This window comes from Rhinolophus sinicus, chromosome 1 (genome assembly GCF_057876585.1).
Source record: "Rhinolophus sinicus isolate RSI-liver-muscle chromosome 1, RSI-T2T, whole genome shotgun sequence".
In the NCBI taxonomy this organism is placed as follows: domain Eukaryota; kingdom Metazoa; phylum Chordata; class Mammalia; order Chiroptera; family Rhinolophidae; genus Rhinolophus; species Rhinolophus sinicus.
The window spans coordinates 211,753,515-211,775,766 of NC_142501.1; the positions used below are offsets into that span (position 1 = coordinate 211,753,515).

A 22,252-nucleotide genomic window follows, 5' to 3' on the forward strand; every position below is an offset into this window, starting at 1 on the left:
AGTTGTGGAGGGTGCAGCTCACTAGCCCATGTGGGAATCGAACTGGCAACTCTGTTGTTCAGAGCTCGTGCTCTAATCAGCTGAGCTTCTGACTACCCCCCCCACCCCCGTTTTTTTTTTTTTAAGACATGTTATAAGTTGAGATGCCAGTTGGACACCTAATTGTCTAGTAGCTTGGTGGCTCTAGAATTCTGGGGTTCGTGAGAGAGCAGCAGAGTAGAGATGAAGTTTGGAGTATTCGCTGCAGAGATGGTATTGAAAAATCACAGGACTGGAGAGCAGCTAGGGCTGTGCCGTTCAGTAGGGGAGCCACGGGCCCCATGTGACTGTTTTCACTTTCGCTGTAAGTATCGAATACACACCAGAGTTTAAAGACAGTGTGGGAAAAAAGAGTGTAAAATACTGCTAAGGATCTTTTACCTGCATTATATTTGAGTGGTAATATTTTGGATATATTGAGTTAAGTAAAATGTATTAAAATTAATTTCACTCGTTTTTCTTTTTAAACATGGCTAGTAGAAATTTTAGATTACATGCGTGTGACTCACGTTTTGCTCTTGGATGGCACTGCTGGAGGAAGTGCGTGCAGGTAGAGAAGCTGCCCACGGACTGGCCCGGAGCCAGCAGGGAGCCGGAGAAGGCGGGCTCCAGGGCAGGGCAGGGGTAACAGCTGTGGTCTGTGGGCAGGTGTGCGTCACTGGAGTTTCTCCAGAACTTGGGTAAAACAGAAGTGTCAGAGCGGCGGGGCTGACCGCTGCCGAATAGGTGGGCTCGGCCCTGGAGAAGCGAACAAGTCCAGAGATGGTCTGCAGCTCGGGCGGCTCTCCCTGTACCATTGTTTTAAAGTGAGTGTCGTCAGGACCGGAAGCAGCCTGTCCAGCGGGAGCGGTACGGTGTCCCCTCTGCAGACTCACCCACAGGAGTAGGAAGAAAGCCCACGCTTAGAAGACTTGATGCCCTTCATGCTGGCAGGTGACTGGTGACCCCAAAGCCGAGGTCTCAGGGCTGCTTTCAGCTTGGAACCTCCCGCTGATGACACCGTCATGTGAACATCTTACCTTCCCACTTCTCATTCTAAGCTCGTAGTGTACCTTGTGATGTTCCGTTAGGCTCCTTGATGAACTTAGCCACCACGAGGGGAGGGGCTTGTTACCGTCCGTTAGCTAAATGTAGACTCGGGGTTTCTGGTTGACGTATTGGCCGTTTGGTCCCTTGGCCAGCATGCGTTGGCACTGCCAGCCCACCTGTCCTGATGGTCTCCCAGAGACGCAGAGCTGAGGAGCACGTTGGGCCGTCACTGACAGCGCTCTAGGACCTTCAGGAGCCACTCAGGGCTGCTTTTTACCATGTTGACAGCCGCGTCGGTACAGTGTCAGGCACATGTTCTCCCCCTGCATTTCATTCTCATTTTGGAAAAAACACACTTGCACATTGTAGAACAGTGTATATAGCAGCTTTTCCCTCCGCAGGCCATAGACACTGCCATGGAAACCGGAACGTGCTGGGGCCTTGCCAGGGCCGGCAAGACAGTACCTTGAAAGGGATCAGGTGGCACCTGTAGTCTGCCGTCGGCTAAAGTGGGGTTGGAGCTGGGCTCGCTTTCTCTCTGGCTTGGGGTTCAGGTCTGTCAGCTTCTCAAAATGCCTCCAGGCCTGTGGGGACAGTGAACAGTAATGGCCAAACCAGAAGCTTCGATGACGAAGGATATGCTAAATGCAAAGCGAAAAGGCTCTGCTTTGGTCCTTCGCAATTGTGTGATGCGAGGCTGCAAGTTAGTGGTGGGGTGGGAAGAGCTCGAGCCACGGCGGCCCTGGTCTTGCCGTGGGCCTGAATATGTGTTTGTTTCTTATTTCGTCAAATGAGGAGGTTTGGCTGAGCTCAGTGTGTTTTCGTGCTGTGAAAGCAGTGTCCGGCACAGAGTGGGGGTTCAAATGTTTATTGAAAGCATGAGTGGATATAAGAGTTCTAGAGCGCCTAGACTCTTAAGGCATGAGACAGAGGTGGGAGATGAGTGTCTGAGCAGTTCCCCGGCTCCGCACCTGCGCCCCTTGAAGCTGTTTCAGGTATAGTATTGGGTTCTGTTACTTGGGGAAATGTTTGAACGGCCCCAGATTAGATCTCTGAGTGAAACGGTGGCTTCTGCTGCTGACTGACCCATTTCTCACCTCACTTTCACATCCCTATATCCTTTTTCTAAGATGAAAGTTGCAGGAGAATAAATGCAGTTTCCGTCAGATGGAGGGCAGGGGCCTGTGTTAGTTTCCTGGGGCTGCTGTCACACACTGGCCGGCCTAGGGCAGTTTCTTCTCCCACAGCTCTGGAGGCCACAGGCATGAAATCGGGGGGTCGGCACGGCGGGTTCCTCCTGGAGGGCCTGAGGGAGGGCCTGTTCTGTGCCCGTCCAGCTTCTTTCTGGTGGTCATTGGCCATCCCCTGGGTCATAGGCGCGGCTCTCCAGTCTTGCCTCTGTCCTGGGGCCTTCTCTTTGTCCCAATTTCCTTCTTACAGGGACGTCAGTCATTGGATTCAGGTCTGAACAGAGGTGGATTGAAAGTGGTGGTAAGAGGGCGAGAGGAGCTACCGATCGAGAGTGACGGCTGCCTCCGTGTGACGGGCACGCCCATGTCGTAGAAAGAACCTGGGGCTTCCGGAGAGTGGGAACGTGGACTCGGGCTTATCTGGCTGAGCATTTATTTCGTGCATGTGCTGAAATCACATTCTGTCAGCTTGAAAATGACTCGACAGCATGACCCCATTGCCCTCCCACCCCCGAAGCTGCCCGGGGTCTGCCATGGTCTTGCACGGAGTAAGGACAGTCAGGGGACTGTGACTCCAAGGGGGTAGTCAGTTCCCCTCCAGCTTCTGTGGGAGGTGGGTTCTCTGGAAAACAGCTGCAGTCAGTCAGCAGGCAGGGTGCTGAGGCAGAAGTACCCCTGGGGTCCACACGGTGGAAGGGAGGGAGAAGGTGGGCTCTGTCCAGGCGCCACCACAGCCTTGGCCAACCCTGTGGGGAGGCTGGACCGTTGACCAGGCCTCTCATCAGGCAGTCTCCGGATGGGGAGCACTCCTGTGGAGGGGCTGCTGTCGGTGGGGCAGCCCTGCAGGTGAGGCAGCCCCCCAGGGGCTGACACAGCACTCCCAGCAGCCTCCAGGGCGTCCTCCAGCGGGGGGGCTGGGTGTCGTCTGTCACAGATGGACAGCGTTTCTCTTAGAAAAATTTTTGGTTTAGCTTGATTCATTGGTTGGCCTTCTGGAAAAATATAGGGTAAGTCTGTTCCCCTTCCTCTGCGACTCCCCTCAGCTCCCCCCTTCCCCACTCTATTAAGTTACGTGTGTGTGTGCACGTGTGCAGTTATAGTGTACGTTAAGCTTTTTCTCCCCAGATTAAACATACTGGTTTCCTTAGACTTACGTTATTTCACATGGTATCTATGCTAACTTGATATTTTCATGGTGTAGAGTTGAGACTGCCTTGGTTTTCTTTACACATTTAGCTGCATGTGTTCAAGTATTTATCAGTGACATTGAGCTCCTTGGGGCAATAGCTCATTCTCAACATTTTGGAACATATTTCATTTGAATTTAAAATTTTCAGTTCATTTAATCTTGCCTCTCTTTTTACCCTGTTGAGTTTGTCCTGCTTTGATGATTTGAAAGACTTAAGGAATCCGTGGTCAAGTTGGACCACCTTTGAGCGGAAAGGAATTCTCAGAAAGCCAAAGTCAGATGCAGTCCATTGCTGCTCGCATCATCCCCCTTGAGGCCAGAGGGGTCCTTCTGGGTGGCTGTGAGTTGTTACCAGATGGTCTGTGGTAGCGAAGAGCTTGACTCGCGAGTTCCTTCAGTCTGCTCTCAATCCCAATGTCCTCTTTCTTGCTCTTTGGGGAAATTAATTTTCTATGCTAAACTTCAGTTTCTTCGTCTTAGAAAAGGAATAATAACAGTATTTACCTCCCAGAGTTGTTAGATTGAGTGAAAATACACATAGAACACTTAGGTAGGGAGGATTCAATATACACAAGCTGCTTCTGCTGTTGCTGGAAGGAAACCACACGTATGTTATGAGGAAGAAAGTGTCTGTACTCACTAATTCTAGATAGAGATGACTGAGCTAGATCTGTGATCTTAGCAAACTTCAAGTGGAAGGAAATCTTCTTAACCAATAAAGAATGTCTACAGAAAACCTACAGAGCGCAGTAACATTCATGAGGAAGTGTGGAAACATTTCCTGTATCATCTGACAGAAGACAAAGGACGCCGCCCCTCCCTCCGACACCACTTGTCTTTCCTGTCCCACCGACATGGCACAAGGACTGGAATGCTAGAAACAAAACTCTGGTCATTGCAGATAGTGATAGTGTAGAAAACCTAAGAGACTCTGTAACCTACTACCTAGGAATACAGCTACAGCCAAGGCCTGCGTGTCAAAAATAAAAACTTATTTGAAAGACATAAAACGAGACCTAAATAGATGGAGAAATGGCTCTTGTTGATAAACAGGAAAATGCAATATTGTGAATCAGTCAGTTCTCCTCAGGTTGATCTGTATGTGTAACACATTCCAACCAGAATCCTAGCAGGGTTTCTCATAGAATGTAATGGCTGGTTCTGAAGTGACAAGGAAGAGCGAAGGGCGAAGAGCAGGGAAGACACTCCTGAGGAGGAATCTCAGGGCTTCATGTGAAGGCCTAGTGGTGGGACAGGTGGTGCTGGTGGGGTGGGGTTGCTAAGAGAGCCCCACAGAGCCCGTGCTTCTGGGGAACAGGAGAGAAGTGGTGGGACAGGTGGGGGTGGAGGGAGGACCCTCAGTGATGCCGGGATAGAGAAGAAAATGCCATGAGGTGCCTTCTTCACGGTTCCATTCACGAATTCCCGATACACGTTGCTTGTAGAAGGATTAGGGGTTTGAATGTTTCTTAGATTTTACAAGGTTGTGCAGTGCTTAAAAACCCCCAAATCAGTGGCTTAAACAGCAACCATTTCTTCCTGGCTCACATCACAAGTTGGCGGCTGTGAGGCAGCTGCCTCGGCTCTCCCAGGTGGCCTCTTGTTTTGGGACCCATGGTGAGGACGCTGCCCCATTTGGAATTTCTTTTTCTTTTTTCTCTTTTTAAGAAGGGCGCAGCTCACAGTGGCCCATGCGGGGATCGAACCGGCAACCTTGGTGTTATTAGCACCGCGCTCTAACCAGCCGAGCTAACCGGCCACCCCAGGCTGCCCCACTGGGACATGCTGTTCCTGTGATCCCAGGAGAAGAGGCCAGGCTTGGTCACATGATCACTCTTAAAGCTGCTACTTGGACCTGGTGTGTGTCACGTCCATTACAGTCCAATAGCCAGACCAGTCCCAGGGAGCGCTGCAGTGCAGGTACTCAGCCTCCAGGGGGGCACTGCCAGTCCACCCCAGGGTGACAGCCCTCACTCACTGTGTAAAGAGATGGTTAGGGAAGAGAGGGATAGCTGGGGGCAGCAATTCAGTCTGCCAGAGTGGGAGAAGAAAAGCTTAGATTCTTTTAGAGGAAAATACAGCCAAGTATCTTTCTGACCTTGAGGTAGGGAAGGATATGTGAAGACAGTGTTCTTGAACTTGAAAGTTACATTTGTCATCTGTAGAGCTTGGTAAAATGCGTTCTTCTTTACTCAGCCTTTTGTCCTATTCAGGCCTTCAGTGGACTGGATAAGACCCCCCCACCCCACCCCCATATTGGGGAGGGCAATCCGCTTTCCTCAGTCTGCTGATTTAAATGTTAACCTCGTCCCAAAGACACACCCACATCATGTTTAACCACATATCTGGGTGTCCGTGGCCCAGTCCAGTTGACACATGAAATGAACCGTCACAGTGACTGTCTCCTCATAGGCCTTTCTTTCCCCACTGCTCTTGTCGTAAAGATCTCAGAGCCTGGGAGTGACATCCTTGTAGCGTAGCCCTGTCTGAGTTTCGGGCCTCCTGCCTCTTCCCAGCACCTTCCTGCTAGCCTTGTGGGAGGCATGGGTGGTGTTGGCTCTGCTCTGGAAGCTGAATCCCAACCAGGGTGTTTTCTCTTTCCCTCCCTCAAGGAGGGACATAGGACACAAAGGGGATTTTGCCGGAACATAATGGCTTACACAGTGGGGGTTCAGTTATAGAGCAAAGCATAGGAAGGAGGTGTAGGGAGCTCAGAGGGTGAAATCAATTGATGTGAGATTATCTCTGGGAAGGAAAGTGACAGCGGTGGAGAAGGATAACAGTGAAATATGAGTGTATAGACGTGCAATTCTTGTACTAACTGAGGCCCAGCTACCGTATTTCCCCGAAAATAAGGCTGGGTCTTATATTAGTTTTTGCTCCAAAATATGCATTAGGGCGTATTTTCAGGGGGTGTCTTATTTTTTCATGTACAACAATCTGTATTTATTCAAATACAGTTAGGTCATCTTCTCTGGAACATCGTCATAACGTGCTAAATGCGTCCGTCTGGCTGATGATCTTGACTGGGGCTTATTTTTGGGGTAGGTCTTATTTTCTGCGAAACACGGTAGCTTAGACTGAGAGGTCAAGGTAGGAGATTTGATTTGTAGGTTGTGACATTTGTATACATTACACTACATTACGCAGACCTTTGACATTACCAGTGAGTAGTTGAAACGTGAATGAATATTCAAGGGTCTGTAACATAACTCTAGGCAAAAGTCACTTCCTACTTACGGTTACTGGTGGTTAGGTAACGCCCAGAAGGTGCATTTAGATAAGATTACTCTAACTCATTAAGTAAGTGTTTCAAGGGATGGATAATCTTTTCATATTCACTTGAGTAAAATACTTACTACTAACCTCCAAATCACATATTTCACATGATAGAAAACTTGACCAGAGTCAATAAGAAAGGAATAATCAAAGTTATATTTAACATGAGTGATTTGAAAGTTGATTTTTATGTTTAGTGTTTGGGTAGTTAACTATTTTTCTTCCATCTTTGTATGCTTTTCTGAGCCATGCAGTGTATATTTCTGAGACTTTTTTTTCTTCCTTTGCATTTACCTTTGTAATGTAATAAGACTTGATTTGAACATAGCAAAATTTTAAAGAGTTTTAACCTATATAGGGCTCTACAGATAGTCATTTCAGTCTTTTTTTTTTTTTTTAAAGGAAGGGTCTTAATTAGTGTAAAAATTGCAATCCAAAATGTATCACCTCTGCTGAGTATCATACTTTTTTTAAAAAAAGATTTTATTGGGGAAGGGGAACAGGATTTTATTGGGGAACAGTGTGTTCTTCCAGGCCTTTTTTCCAAGTCAAGTTGTTGTCCTTTCAGTCTTAGTTGTGGAGGGCGCAGCTCAGCTCCTGGTCCAGGTGCCGTTGCTAGTTGCAGGGGGCGCAGCCCACCAACCCTTGCGGGACTCGAGGAGTTGAACTGGCAACCTTGTGGTTGAGAGCCCACTGGCCCATGTGGGGATTGAACTGGCAGCCTTCGGAGTTAGGAGCATGGAACTCGTTTAACCGCTTGAGCCACCTGGCCGGCCCCGAGTATAATACTTTGCCGAGTATCTTAAATATATTTTTGAGAACTTTGCACTGTTAATCCGTCTTTAAAGTCTTTATATTTTAGGTCTGGAGGAATATGTCCATTTCGCGGACGCCGGGAGAAGCCCGCAGATAAATAGCCATATGAGTGCTTTGGCTCCAAGTGCAGTAGGACTTCTCAGCATGTTCTCAGGGAGCCTGAAGTTCACTTGAACTAGGTAGCAGTTCTAAACTTTTAGCAGCTGTGCCTGGCACCCAGCAAATGTTTACTTCTCATCTGGCTGTCCCCCCTCCCCCTGCCCCTGGAATGTGCCCTGTGAGCCTCACACTCTGCCTTCCCTGCTGTAGAGCCACTGGCCAGTTAGGTTCACTCCTTCTGGTAGCTCTGCCATGAACATCCTGTTGGCACATATCTGTCTTTTGATCCACTAAAAACCAGCGTGGTGGTTTTGTGAAGTGGAAACAACCCCCGGATCATGTCAGTGGCCGTAAGCACCCCCATGATGCTCAGGCGCCTGCCTTGCCGCTGTGCCTGCGGTGTGCCCATAGGTAAGTGGCAGTGGTCCTGCCCTGGAGTGGTGCCCACAATGCACCGAGCATGCAGACCTCAGCACAGCCCCTCAGTGTGTGTACTCACAGGCAATACAAGCAGATGGAGACGGGCCCGGGGAATGGGAGACTCCGGAAGTTTCTGAGGGCAGACAAAAGGAGGACTGATTCATTTACTGTATAGAATAGTACAATTTATGCAGATTACTTAAAGGAAAGCAAAGAAGGATGTATTTAAAGATCTTATTCCTGAATTGTGTCTTCAGTCTAACTTTTCAATTCTGCAGTGTTCAGGATGAGGGACCCTACATGATCTATGTCGTCTTTATACCTTGGGCTTTAGCGAAAACTTTCATTCTTTCTGGTTAGAAGGTCTTATTTACCAAAGTGTGTTCTGAAGAACACCAAAGAGGTCCATAATTAAGTAAGTATGGAAAACGCTGTCTGCTGTGCTATTTCCTTCCTGGTGGTTCCAGGTACATATTACTGTAATATTAAACGTTTCAAGATGTCCTAAAATAAACAAGCCTGCTTTTGTTTCATTTCTGGTATTTCCCTGATTTTTGCAAAAGAAGGAAGTTCTATAGCAAAAACAATAAAATTTTATATCACACAATACACTTTGGAGAAGCTAGCAGGTTATCTTTTAAATGATGACACTGTTCATTTAAGTAGCTTCCTGGGGGCTGTAGCTATAGTAATCTTGAGTCACACCTAAAGACATGATTTAATCTTGGAAGCATATAATTAATGGATGGAAAATGGAAACAAGTACTTTGAACCTATTCTGAGTTCTAAAATGTATATCTTCTTGCAAAATCAAAGAGAATTTTATTCTGATACTTCAAATTTTCTAACTAGTAGAATATGAGTCAGATAATCCATTAAATTTTTTCTGGGTGGCCGGATGGCTCACTTGGTTGCCGGTTTGATTCCCACATGGGTCAGTGAACTGTGCCCTCCACAACTAGATTGAAAACAACGACTTGACTTGGAGCTGAGCTGCACCCTCCACAACTAGATTGAAAAACAACCACTTGACTTGGAGCTGAGCTGCATTGCCCACAACTAGATTGAAAAAAAAGATGACTTGACATCCTGGAAAAACACTGTTCCCCAATATTGCCCAATTAAAAAAAAATTTCTATTAGATCTCTTATTGGCAGATATTAAAACATTACCAAGGTATTGCTTATTACCTAATTTTATTTTGGACAGCTGTAGTGTGTATTATTTAGGTATGGCTTTTTATACTAACTTAAAAACAAAAATTGACCTGTTTCACCAGTGAGTTGCAGAATTTCAGGCCATTTTCCCCCCACTCATTGAAACTCAGAAACTAGATTACATTCTATTTTTGATGTTAGTAGTTGAAAGCTGTAGAATTTTCATGCACAGACATTTTGACAAGCAACAGTGTCACTTTGAACAATGATTTTAGTGCACAATGATCTAGTATTTTATTTGATAAAATGCTTCATGCTGGACAAAATAGGGTGTATCATGGGAGAGTTTTTAGTTTCAAAAATTCTAAAAATGTTTTAATTTTTTCTTTCTTAATAAACTGGTTCATGGTTTTTGAAATTTGCGTTTCTTTTTAAAAACTTATTTAAGTGTCTTTTTCCAGGACCCATCAACTCCAAGTCAAGTAGTTGTTTCAATCTAGTGGAGGGCGCAGCTCACAGTGGCCCATGTGGGGATCGACCCGGCGACCTTGTCTAAGAGCACCGTGCTCTATCCAACTGAGCTAATGGGATGCCCCCCAAATTTGCATTTCTTAGAGTGAAGAGAAGTTTCAATTTCTCACAATTGAAGTTTTTAAAGTTCTAAAATTTAGTTCCATCACTTTTCCAACAACTTTTCTGAAAGCTTTTAGAATTTCATAATAAAGAACCTTTTGTTTTTGATTTTTGGATTTTGTTTCATAGCTGTTTTTTTTTTTTTTTAATCTTTTGCTAGAGGACTCTTTGTGTCTTTCAGATCTAAGTATACAGAGAGTACCAAAACAATGTATACACGTTTTAAGAAAAGGAAAAACTGTATTAATTGTAATACTCAATATATACCGATAACAAAAGATGAATACAAGTCACGTTTGACTTTTGCAGTTATAAGAGGTGCTCAAAGTGGTTCCCATCAGCGTCCAGACACTTCCAATTATAGTGAACTGCTTGAGCAGAGATAACATCTCTTAAAATGTGCAGACATTTTTTTGGCACCCTGGTACGCATGTCCCCCCGCCCCTTTGACCCAGATGGCTTTATGCATGTGTTTGCACCCTATAAACTGTTGACAAAGAATGTCCAGCCAAAGAAAAAAGTATTAAAAGTGTTTATTTGAGCCAAACTGACAATTGCCAGGAAGCAGAATCTCAACGGATTGAGAAAGTGCTCCGGAGAGCGGCAGTTTTGCAGCTTATTTTATACATTGGAATCAAAGGAGGAGACGTGAGGAGGGTTGTGTGGGATCCATTGGTGGTGCGGGGGTGGGAGGAAGCGAAGGGGGAATCTCTGGGATTGGAGCAAAGTAAAATGGAGAGACACGTGCGTCTTCCACACTGGTGGGTCCGGGACAGTAAACATTCACGGAACTGGAGATGCATGTGGGCAACATGGTAACATGTGGGCTGTGCTCTGGTGTCTTCAAGGAATCTGGGAAAGGAGATGACTCTGACATTTCAAAGGTGTGTTGCCTTAGATGCACAAAGACAACAGACGGTTTCAAAGGGAAAGACTGACCTTTGTCAGGAGGCTACAGGCCCAGGACGTGACTGGCCCCCAGGACCCGCTTTTAGTCAGGAATTTTTACTTTCAGGCCACCCGGTGTGGTTCCTGCGGTCTCTGGGTTTGTAGGGCCCGCCCGCTATGTGGGCCTCCCCTGAGCTTGTCGGGTGTAGTATGTGGCCCCTTTTCGGCCATGACTATCTGACTCAGTGTTTGCTCCTTCTAGGGGAAAAAAGGTATTTTTGTAACTCTCTATAAGGGCCTTTTTGAAGGCATAAAAAACTGCCATTTTGTAGTCCGGCTAAAGAATTCTGACATCTAGATGAACCAAACACCTCGTTGGTTATTGTACTGTGATAACCTACAAAGAAGTTTTAATCTGTGAAAAGCAGAAATGTTAACAGATGAGTATCATCTATATAAATAACTGCCAGTCAAGTAAAAGTTACATGTAAAACAATGTTACTTTACATAAGCAGGTCTCGTGAGCCCAGTTAAAACTAGAACTTCAAAGCGGCTGATGGAAACTCTCTTCTGTAGGAATGTGACAGCAGTTGGGTCAGGAGAGGAGGGTCGCTCCAGGTTGGAGAGAGGCTCTTCCCCTTTATTTAGTCTCATTACACTCTTTTGTTTTGCTGTAATGGACGTCTGCAGCAGACTGAAATGCTCTCTGACTCTATCTTGTTCACGCCTGCTTTGTTCCCATGGCCTTCAGGCTACCAGCGTCTGCGCAGCCTTACACAGACATGCTCATCATTAGAGTTCTGCGTTCGGCAGGAGTTTTACAAACACAGCCCCTTGCCGGGAGGTGCCTCTCTGGAGGAGGTGAGGGAGGTCTGTATTGCTTATGAGGGATTTGCAGGAACCCCGTGACTGGGCTCACATCAACTCAGGTCAGCAGAGGAAGCGCAACCTTCCTTGGACCCCTGCTGGAGCCCAGATGTCTTTGACTGTCAATCACCTCGTGCCCCTCCCATTTCCCCTTCCCTTGACATAAAAGAAGCCTGGACTTTTTGTACTTTCTTTAGATGGATTTGAGGATTAGGTCTCCCATCTTCTCAGTTCCCGTCTTTCCTTACTCCACACTCAGACGATTTGAGTTTTGGCCTTTTGAAGCATCGGGCACGCGGACTTTGGACCGGTAACGTGTTTAGTACTTCTGATTCTATGTAGAATCTAGACTTTATCATTTTATAGTTGGTTCTTCCTTATCTTTTTTCTCTTATCTTTTAAATAGAGATTAACCAGGTCTGTTCCTGCCTGTAATTTATTGACAGTATCTTTTTTCTTCCTTATGTTTTAAACACAGAGATTGACCAGATCTGTTATGTGCCTCTAATTTTTTAAAGATATTTGCTAGTTCCTGTTATTATCAACTGGTAGTCTTATCTATAAGAATAATTATAGAGCTGCATTCATGAAAATAGTTTAATTGTCACTGGAGAATATACACTAATCATTTGATTTGTGATAGCCCAGCTAGTAAAAATGGAATTTCTTTTTTTTTTTTTTTTAAACTTATTTATTTTAAGTGTATTTTTCCAGGACCCATCAGCTCCAAGTCAAGTGGTTGTTTCAATCTAGTTGTGGAGGGCGCAGCTCACAGTGGCCCATGCGGGGATCGAACCGGTGACCTTGTTGTTAAGAGCACTGCGCTCTATCCAACTGAGCTAACTGGCCACCCCCCCTACCCCCCCAAAAGGAATTTCTTAATCTTTATGCATTTCTTTCTATTTGCATAGGAAGTGCTCATGTCCCTAACTAGTTTAATTGATGACATAATCGTAAAGAAGCCTTATTCGTTCCCTATGACTGGATACACTTCTGTATGGGCTGAGGCTCTGGGGAGAATTGTCCCTCTGGCTAGCTGGGTTAAACAGGTGTCTGGGATCAGCTCTTCGTGCTTGGTCTTATGTCCAGGGATGGAGTTTTCCTCCAAGCATAGGTTGTAGGTTCTCCATGACTACCTTCTAAAGGGAATCAGCAGTCAGTACGTTGGGTTCCAAGTTCCTGCCCTGAGGTCAGGAAGTGCCCGGAAGAGGCGAGGACTGTGTTTGATACTGAGTTATGTGTGTGCCGGGCACAGATGATTTAGGATCTTGGTGGAAATAGTAGAATCTTAGTAGTTCAAACATCTACTTTCCTTGTTCTCTTTTCTATGTTCTCCTATGTATCTTTTATATATTTCACCCTTCCCCTTCGAAGGCTTCTCTGGATGTGAAATCCTGCAGATGCCCAAATTGAAGAATTCTGAACAGACAGTTGCAGCTAATTCAGACCCTTGAATACTGAGCACTTGAACAGACTTCTTGTGAAATGTCTAGTGAGGAAGGCCTAGATAAAAATCTGTAGTGAGAGGCACAAAGTGCAGGAGTACAGACTAGATCAAGGGGAAGGCAGTGGGTTGCAGTGGGAAGAAGGCCAGGCTGGCCCCTGAGGATGCAGACCAAGGCCGCGAACGACCCAGGACGGGAAGGACAAGGAGAACGCCCAGGGGGTCGCCTGTGTGTCACTACCGCCACGCCCAGCGCCTGCTGCGCGGAAGCCTGCGGGCGTGCGTGCTGGGTGGTGAAAGAACGGAGTTCCAGTTCCCTGCCGGTGCGCTCAGGCCTGGACCCGAGTTGAATTTTCCCCCACGTGCTAGCATTATGAATATTGTTTTATTTCACAAACCTTCCTTTTTCACAATTTATTCCCCCCGTTTAGGTTGGGGAAGTGTTTAGTTTGACACAGTTTCGATCACCTGCCAAGGCCTAAGTATTCTGCTCAATAGTACATGGACTGTGTCACGGTTTGGCCCTGAAGCACTTGCACTCTCGTTTGTGAAGGAGCCCAGTGCAGGAGGCAGTTGGGGAGTATTATGAGTGGATGCCATCGAAACGCAGAGGGCGACGAGGACGAAGCAGTGTGGCCTCCAGTCGCTGGCGAAGGCTTCTTAGCGGAGGCGGAGCAGACGTGGACTCAGTGTTTCAGCAGCGTTCACGCCTCCCGAAGCCTTTCTGAGCCTCGTACTGGAGCCTCCTTTGCACGGATTGTTTTTTCTTTTGCAGTGTTCCAATTCGTCTGGGTCTGGAATTGTCCGTGTACGTTTGCCAGAGTGCTGGACTCAGCAGTGTTACTTTCGTGTTGCTTGTTATCGAGGAAGTAGGGTATCGTTAGCGCTTCGACCCGGGGCCGCACTCCCTCTGCTCCCCGGCTGATGAGAGGAGCGCACCTCCCCCTGTTGGAGTGAAGTGAGGCCACAAGACTCTGTGACTGAGGAGATGTGAGGGACTCACCTCCAGGAGGAAGCTTTCAAAGCACCAGCACACACTTTGGCACAGAGCTTTTCTCTGGCTCCCAGACTAGCAGCGTTCAAGTTTGGCGGCCATATTGTCACCTCATGTCCCAGAGCGATGGCGCTGAGTGATGACACTTGAGCGTTCCTGCCCAACCCAGGATGGGCATGTAGCCTGAGCAAGATGCAGACTTTTGTGTTAAGCTGCTGTGATTTGGGGGTGTTTGTTTCTGCAACACCCCCAAATCACAGCATTATTTTGACTAAACAACCTTTCTTTCCAAATTGACTAAATAACCTTTCTTTCCAAATTTGGTCCCTTGGCCCTCATCCTAGTTAGTCTCAATTTTCTTTTTGCTTTGTCAGTAAGCTGCATCTGTTCTTCCTGTTCTCCAGAGTCTGCCTGTGTCGTTGAACCTTCGGTGATCACATTCTGTAAGGAAATTTGAGACCTATCAAACATAAAGGTAGATGTTTTCCGGTTCCCCCAGCCAGTTCCTCTTGGGCACACTGTGTGACTCAGAATAGCTGCGGTTGGCATCCCACCTTCTGGGCAGGAAGAAGAGCACCCCGACCCTCCACAGGCCCACGAGGAGGGCATGGGAACCTTGAGGAGAGCTCTTGATTCTTTGTTCAGCCCAACAGTCATTTGCTGGAGTGGAAACCAGCATTATCCCGTAGAACTTGTGCGATGACAGAAGTGTCCTGTATTTGTGCAGTAGCCACTGAGCACTTGAAATGTGGCCAGTGTGACTGAGGAGCTGAGTTTTGACTTAAGTAGCACCATGTGACTGACGAGTGACTGTCGTATTAGACAGTGAGGGGAGACCCTAGTACATCATTGGGATGACACACTGTTAGGAGAAAAAAGCAGAGTATAAAAGCATATGTGAGTTGTAGTATACATGTTGAAATAAACAAAAATTAAGTTTTATACAAAAGAAAAAACACTGATGATAACCACATCAAAATATTAACAGTGAATTGTATTAGGGTGGGGAAATTATGTGTGGGTGTTTTCTTTCCATATTAAAAAAAATACTTTAAAAACTTTGATAATAAAAGTATGTGTGGTAAACTTGAGCAGAAAAAAAGAAGTGCTCCAAGACTAAAAGAACATTTCACCAAGTGAATATATTGGGTTAAACAGAGGCGCCCAGATTTTTCTCCATAAGATCCACATGTTACATTTTCCCCAGAGATGCCTGATTTGTAACTGTTTACTCTCTATAACAGAAGTAAACTGCGAAAACATTCCACAGATTGTATGTACCGTGTCAGAAAGAGATCGTGCTTTTTGAAGTAACTTTATATGTTTTCAGCAATCCTAAAACCACACGGTGGGGTACACAGAAGGAACACCTTGACCTGGGTCACGTGTATGCAGTACTCGAGCTCTGAAGAAACTGAGCCGCAGAGTGTGTCTTTCCAGCTTATGGGAGACACTACTCTTGCACCCTACATAACACTAGGGTCACTAATGGGAGCTGTAAGTTGAGTTCTTTTCAGTAATGTATGTGTTATTAGAAAGAGTATAAAAAGATGGCACTCTGTTTCTTAGAACATTTTTATGTAAGGGAAGAGATTATGGAAGGTCAGGGAACTTCTTCAAAAAGACCCTTCTCCCCTTTGTTATTAAATTACTCATTTGAAGTCTGTGTCGTTGCCGCGTGTTGTCTATTTGTAAAAAAAATGTTTGCTCATGGAATAACTTTAGTTTTCTTTTGTCCCTAACTGACAAATCATTTGGGACTAATTATATCACTATGAAAACATGTGGATCATGAGATAAAGAATTAAGTGCTGTTGTTTTTAAAGTTCAGTGTGTTGTGCTGGTCCCAGGTCTGCTGCTAAATGTCAGGGCGCTGAATCCGGGAGGCCTGGGGGGGGGGTCTGTGGTGGGAGTGAGCGGGCTGGTGGCTCTTCTGCCCCTTCCTCCACTTTCACTCCTGGGCTCAGATTACTGTGAGGCCGGAGCTTGTAATTGACCCTCGAGCCTGTCTGGAGTCACCTCAGCCTTCGGGGGATGATTTCCACTCACCACCAGGGCTGTCTTGAATCCCAGAGCCCTTAAAACGCCGAGGAATTGTACCCCAGGTGAGGAATTGTGTCCGAGGCGGCACACAGAGCCCGCGTGCCGAGCTGCTCGTGTCTGCGCTGCGGAGTGTGGCCTGAATGGGGGTTGCTCTGCAGGCGGGCAGACAGGAAAGGACAGCAGGAGGCCCTTGTGCTTCCGTATGCGACCTCTGCTCTTGCAGTTCTTCGCATGTCGCGTTTGAATGTGTGGTAGAGAACTAAATGTTACTTCACAGGAGGAAGCCTTTGTGTGTTTTTTTTACACTTTATTTTTAAATGAGAGTTGACATTCAATATGATTTTATATTAATTTCAGGTGTACAACATAGTGGTTAGACATTTACATGATTTACGAAGTGGTCCCCCAATTAGTCTAGTCCCCACCTGGCCCCATACGTGGTTATTCCCGTGTCACTGACTACGTTCCCCGCGCCGTACTTCACATCCATGGCTCTTCTACAACTGCCGATCTGTACTTAGTCCCTTCACCTTTTTCACCCAGTTCCCCCACCCCTCCAATCTGGCTACCATCAGTTTGTTAAGGGGAAAGCCTTTGATTGCCCAGAGCTGGATTATTATAAATGAAGACAATTTCAGAGGTTTTTTTTAAGGATAGTAAGGAAATTGAGTATTGTTTTCTTAAAAGCCAATATATTTTACATAATTGCTATTCACATAATCATATTAGCGTGGGAACCTGCAAGATGAGGCAAAATAGGAACAATTTGGGGGGTAGTTTGTAATAACAGCTGCCATTTGTGACACTGAACTGCAGAGGCCACAGGATACATAGATGCACTTTGTCCTGGCTGGGCAACAAGGGGACGGGTGAGAGGCGGGAGAGCAAGTGTGTGTTACTCCGAGTTCCAGTTCCGGGCACAAAACGCCGCGTTAGCGGGGGTGGAACTCATTACAAAGCCTGGGTGTTAGCAGGGCTAGACTCGTGCACTTTCTTCTGTCCCTCTTCGTGAATTAAAGAAGACTCCAGTAGCATCACCTTCCATGGGCATTTCATTGTATGTATATGTATATTGCATCCCTAATAGAAACCATTTAACATTTAAAGTGAAAAATTCAAAGAAATTCTAAAATAAGCGTATTTATTGTGGGGCTTTTAAATTATCATTTATGCAGCCCAGTCTTTAGGATGACTTGGGTTAATTTTGCATGGGAGAAAGATACTCAAGATGACTTAAATGTCCTTTTTTCTCAGAGTAAACCTCTGGAGAAGGGAATGTTGAAAAAGAGAAACAAAACAAAACAACCTTCGAATATATACAGTGGTGTATACAGTGGTGCTTTTACTTTAAAACTCTTTTAGAGAATTTAACTAAACTGAAATGAAATTTAACTTCATATGGACTACATTTCACATACAGAATGAATATAAAGAGAAATAGACAGAGTTTGAAATTTGGGTGTTTACCAGCAATGTTCTTGAACTTGTCAGGTGGATGTTAAATGGGGGTTTGCCTGTGCTTGTCAGATCCCTCCATTACTTATTAAACCTGAATTAAGTTTTAATTAAACAGATGATCATGAGCCAGTATACCTAGGAATCTCCTCCTTTCAGTTGAGAACTAGAAATAGAGTCTCTGCTTTGGTCAAATGTTTGCCCCTCTACCAAAGAGGAAGCTTAGTTATGACCCAGTTTTCTGTACCTGGGTCATCTGCCAACGGTTTGAGGACCAAAGTAAGGAAGATGGACATTCTTTAGTTCCAAGTCATTGTGGTACAGGAAGAAGCTCTCTTGCGGTGCCTCTGTCTCAGGCCCTGTTACCAGTGTCCACTTAAAGGCTCTGGACAGCTGACTGCAAAAGTCTTGTGAAACTACCAGCTTTACCAGCCTTTTACTCTTTTCCTTGGTCCTCTGCAGTCTGTACTATACAGACAGTAAAAACAAATTACAACTGCTAGTGACTCTAGGGATATGGCCAGTTATTTAAAAATACATGGAATCAGCTATTGAACAAGTTACAGGAAGAGTTTTGTTAGGGATACTAATGCAAGCGACAAGTTTTAACCAGCTTTTTTATGAGATCGTGGAAGTTCAGTGTGGTTTGCTTTATGTTGCAGTTGTATGAACATTGTTTTTCTCACCTCCTTCTTGAATCCTTTCACTTGGCCAGAGAACGGGAAATGTCATAACGACATCAGAGAGAATCCTATGGTTAGGTTGATACTGTGTGTTAAAGTAATCATAATAAAAAACTAAAGCAGTATTTCTGTATTAATCTTTACAGTGAACCAAGTGTGTTGTGGTGTGAATTTTTCAGGTCTTTTTGCACCTAAGTAATAAAAAAAAAGCCTTATATTGAGTTGCTCACAGTGAAACTAGTGTTTTATAGGTTCCATGCAAAGGTAATTATGTAGATTTCGTTTACAACATTCTGATATCCCTGTGCCTTCTGGGTCTCGTGCATAGTCTTGGGCTCAATTTCCCTCAATTTTGTTTAGAATTTTTGTATCTGTGTTCATGAGGCGTATTGGTCTGTAGTTTTCTTGTGATATGTGTTTGGTTTTGGTGTCAGAATAATGTTAGCTTCCTAACACGATTTGGGAAGTATTCTCTCCTCTTTAATTTTTTGGAAGAGTTTGTATAGAATTGGCATTATGTTTTCCTTTAATACTTGGTAGAATTCAACTTTGAAGCCATTTGGGCCTGGAGATTTCTTTGTGGGAAAGTTTTAACCAATAAATTCAGTTACTTTTATAGATACAGTGCTATTCATTCTGTTTCTTCTTACGTGAACTTTGGTAATTTGTGTTTTCAAGGAATTTGTCCATTTTATCTAAGTTGTTTAACTTATTGGTGTAGTTTTTCTAATACCCCCTTATCCTTTTTTTATACCTATGGAATCTATAGTGATCTCATATCGGTCATTAAAATATTGGTAATTTATGCCTTCTCTTTTTCTTGAATAGTGAGGCTAGAGGTTTGCAAAGTTTGTCGTCTGAAAGAACCAGCTTTGGTTTCATTATTTTTCCATTTTCTATTTCATTGATTTCTGCTCTGATATTTTATTTCCCTTTTCTGCTTAGTTTAGGTTTCATTTGCTCTTTTTCTAATTTTTTAAGGTGAAAGCTGAGGTCTTTGATTTGAGACCTTTTCTAATATGGGCTCTTAGTGCTATAAATTTTCCTCTAAGTTCTGCTTTAGTGGCATCCTAAAAATATTGATATGTTGTGTGTCTTCATTTTCATTCAGTTTAAAATACTTTTTAATTTCTCCTCTGAGTTCTTCTTTGCCCTGTTGGTTATGTAGAAGTATGTTCTTTAGTTCTTAGATATTTGGGGGATTTTTCTAGGCATCTTTCTGTTATTTATAATTTAATATCTGAAACCTTCCGTGTCAGATATTAATGTAGATATTCCAATTTTCTTTTCAGTAGTGTTGGCTGGTATATCTTTTTCTATCCTTTTACTTTTAACCTACGGTTAATGTGGATATTTTTATAGCTAGCATATAATTGGGTCTTGCTGTTTTAAAATCCAATCTGACCATCTGTCTGTCTTATAATTGGTTGTTTAGACCATTTAAATTTATTATGATTATTAACAGCTATCTTTTAACAGTTTCTCTCCAAGTGATATTATACCATTTCATGTAATTTTTAAGACCCTTTAATAGTTTTTCATTTCTCCACTCCTGGCCTTTGTGCTATTGTTGTACATTTTACTTGTATGTATACATATGTTCCCAACCTCACAATACATTCTTGTTATTTTTGTTTCAACATTCAGTTACTTACTTATTTATTTATTTATTTTTAAAATGAGTTTCTGACACTCTTTTTTTTGGGGGGGGTGGAAGGAGAACAGGACTTTATTGGGGAACAGTGTGTACTTCCAGGACTTTTTTCCAAGTCAAGTTGTTGTCCTTTCAATCTTAGTTGTGGAGGGTTCTGTTCAGCTTCAAGTTGTTCTTTCAGTCTTAGTTGTGGAGGGCGCAGCTCAGCTCCAGGTCCAGTTGCCATTGCTAGTTGCAGGGGGCACAGCCCACCATCCCTTGTGGGAGTCGAACCGGCAACCTTGTGGTTGACAGGATGTGCTCCAACCAACTGAGCCATCCGGGAGCTCAGCGGAAGCTCAGCTCAAGGTGCCATCTTCAATCTTAGTTGCAGGGGGCGCTGCCCACCATCCCTTTCGGGAGTCGAGGAATTGAACTGGCAACCTTGTGGTTGAGAGCCCACTGGCCCATGTAGGAATCGAACCGGCAGCCTTCGGAGTTAGGAGCATGGAGCTCTAACCGCCTGAGCCACCAGGCCGGCCCTCAGTTATTTTTCTAAAGATACTTAAATAATAAGAAAAATGTAGTCACCATTTCCCAGTGCTCTTTGTTCCTTTGTGTGGGTCCACATTTTGTTCTGGTATCATTTTCCTTATGCCTGGACTTCCTGTAACATTTCTTGCAGGGCAGGTTTGCTGGTAATGAATTATTTCAGCTTTTGCATGTCTGAAAAAAATCTTTGTTTCACTTTCATTTTGAAACTTATTTTTGATGAGTATAGAATTCTAAGTTGACAGGTGTGTTTTTTTCAGTATTTTAAAGTTTTTGCCCCATTATCTTCTTACTTGCATTGTTTCCAACAAGCAATCTGGTGTCATCCTATCTTTGTTCTGTTCCCCTTCCCCGCCCCCCTTCCCCGCCCCCAGGCAGCTTTAAGATTTTTCTCTTTATCAGTGGTTTGAACAGTTTTGTTATGGTCTGCCTAGATGTTATTTCCTTCATATTTCTTAGGCCTATAGTTCAGTTAACTTATTGGATATGCGTATTTTAGTTTTCATCAGTTCTAGAAAAATTATGGCCTTGATTTTTTCAAATTTTCTTTGTCCCCTTCTCTCTCTCCTCCAGTTAAATATATGTTAGATGCCTTAAAATTGTCACACAGCTCACTGAAGCTCTGTTAATTTTTTAAAGTTCTTTTCTCCGTGTACTTAATGTTGTGTAGTTTCTTTTGCCGTTTAAGAGTCAGTAATCTTTTCTTCCGAAATGTCTGGTCTCCCATTAATCCCCACCCTGTGTAGTTTTCATTTCTAGATGTTTGACCTTGACTTTGTATCTTCCATTATCTACTTTTCAAATATATGGCATTTAATCATAACTATTTTAAAGTCCTTTTCTGTTAATTTTAATTTTTGTGCAATTCTGGGTTGGTTTTAATTAGTTATTTTTCTCTTCATTTCTACTTTCTTTGTTTCTGCTTCTTTGCATGCCTGCTCATTTTTGATTAGATACCAGACATTGTAAATTTTACCTTGGATGCCAGATGTTTTTGTGTTCCCATACATTTCTTGAGCTTTATTCTGGGACCATGGTGAAATTAGTTGGAAACAGTTTGGTTCTTTTGGATCTTGCTTTTAAGATTTGTTCGGCCGGACCAGAGCAGTGTTTAGTCTAGGGCTAATTATTCCCTGCTACTGAGGCAGGACCCTTCTGAGGACTCTACCCTGCGCCCCTTCTGGCTGGTGGGAAGCAGGCACCATCCCCAGCCGTGTTGGGCACCAGGGCCTGTTCCCGTGTCCTTTGTGATGAGCCTTTCTTGAGTCTCGGGGCGCTCCTCACTCGGGTTCTCTGGTTACTGCTCTGCTGAGTGCTGGGCGGGGCCCTTTGCAGGTCCCATGTGTTCCTCTGTGCCCTGTTCTTTCTCCGGTTCTCTCCCTGTGAACTGCAGCGGCCTTAGCGTCTGTCACCCAGCTCCTTCAGCCCCTGCTTCAGGTCCCCTCACCATCACGGGCAATTTCATTGAATGAGTACCGGCTTGTCACCTTGCTTCAAGTGACGTCCCCAGAATTGAATGCATTGTTCAATTGATTTGGCAGCCTGAGATCCAAACATACTAGAGAATTCATGGGAAATTTTTAAATTTTGAGAGTCAGCTGGAAAATTTCAGCAGGCGAAAGTTACAGAAAATCTTTGCTTTAATTTGTCTAGTTTTCACAACTCAGAAAAGATAGTGGCAGAGAGGATTTTTAGAAAGTAGCAGGATGTGCCTTAGTGACACATTAATCTAGTAACTTAATCCTGTGTTGGATTTAGACAATTTTTCTTTATATTTAATGGACGTAAAATTTACTTTGTACTTACAGATGAAATGCAAGAAACTGAGTCTTAAACCTTTGG

The 22,252-nt window shown here is 44.4% G+C and overlaps 1 protein-coding gene across 6 annotated transcripts in view; it reads left to right on the forward strand.

Moving 5' to 3' along the window:
• KIAA0232 (KIAA0232 ortholog) overlaps nt 1-22,252 on the forward strand; it is a 79,210-nt gene that overhangs the window by 10,101 nt on the left and 46,857 nt on the right. The window contains exon 1 of one of the 6 annotated variants that reach the window (XM_074320930.2): nt 11,898-11,916. The exons of the other annotated variants lie outside the window; for them this stretch is intronic. The gene's annotated coding sequence lies outside the window, so the exon portion shown is untranslated. Of the gene's footprint in view, nt 1-11,897; nt 11,917-22,252 lie in introns of those variants that run through there. 6 annotated transcript variants of the gene reach the window in all.